Genomic DNA, 1,431 nt, shown 5'->3' with positions numbered 1-1,431 from the left:
TACTGATTCTGATTATGTAAACAGTATGACCATTAAAGGATTCTGTGAGAACGTGACTTTCTCAAGATATTCTCTATGCCAAGGCACTTTTAAAAGTCTTCTCCGGGAGCAACTAATTAAGATTTATACCAGTCTAAAATATATAACAATAAAAGTAGACAAATAGGGATGAAATAATAAGAAACTTGCTAAAATGTAAACAAGAAGAAGACTAGACGGAGAAAATGTTGATGTACATCAAAGAAAAGATACAATAAGGAAATTTAGTACCAAAAGACAATTTATTGTGCAGACAAAGCAACAATAGAGAAGGACCAGGCTTCAGGTACGAGCATTTCTAGCCACATTTTTATAATCTGATAGATTTGGTTCCCTGCTGTTTATTTGACCCTGCTGTCATTCTGAATAAAACACGTCAACAGTATTTGTATTTGATTGGCAACTTTTTGACCTGGACTGACACCTAGAGGCGGGAAAGATAAAGGAACTCACATTGCCAGGGTTTCACATGTTTTTTTAAGTTGTGTGTTCTCCTCATTAATGTATTGTAGACAAACTGTTCTTCAGCATTTAAACTCAGTATTCTTTTTAGAAATAAAGTAAAATACAGTTGAAGGTGCATTACCATTACCAAGGTGCATTATCAAAACAGGTGAATAAAAGTAACTGTGGAGTACAAAATAAATAATATAAAATTTAATTCAATAAAAGGAATGACTTGAGAGTTAGAGCAGTTTTCTGGGAGTTTGGAGGAATGAGAGCAGCTTCTCCATGTGTGATTTAATCCCTGGGGACAGTAAATAAACCATGAAAAATGTGCATCAGCAGCAGTTTGGTATATAATAATAGGCTATAATAATAATAATAATAATAATAATAATAATAATGTATATTGACCCTCAACCTTTTAGCCAAGATATGGTTGAAATCTCCAAAATATTTCCAGTAAGTGCCTTACTAAGCTAAGAATTACAGTTTCAGTGAAGTTTCAGTACACGTTTGATGCTGTACATTAGGACTGCAACTAAAACTTTTTCCCCAAAAGATCAATTAGTCTGCCAACTATTTTCGCTATTGTCCATAAAATAATGAGAAAATAGTAAATATTTGCAACCATACCCAAGTAAACATATTGACCGAATGTCTTACTTACATAATTTTTTATATATTCTTTGGCTTACTATTTTTTATTTAATCAGTTTTTAAGATAAGATAAGATAAGATATTCTTCTATTTGTCCCACAATGGGGAAATCCCAATGTTACAGCAGCAAAGTGGATAGAGAAAGTATAAAAACAGTAAGATATAGATAAGGTATAATATTGATTACATTAATGCACCCACGTTCTTCTGCACAGCTTTCTCTTCTTATCTTTCTTATCTTTATCTATTTATATTTTGAAAGTACTTTATTTTTCTGTGTGATTTTTG

Source organism: Morone saxatilis, unplaced genomic scaffold, assembly GCF_004916995.1.
Source record: "Morone saxatilis isolate NCDOM2014 unplaced genomic scaffold, NCSU_SB_2.0 Contig20, whole genome shotgun sequence".
NCBI classification, from domain to species: domain Eukaryota; kingdom Metazoa; phylum Chordata; class Actinopteri; family Moronidae; genus Morone; species Morone saxatilis.
The sequence above is the reverse complement of the archived record's forward strand: the minus strand, read 5'-3'. Positions refer to the sequence as shown.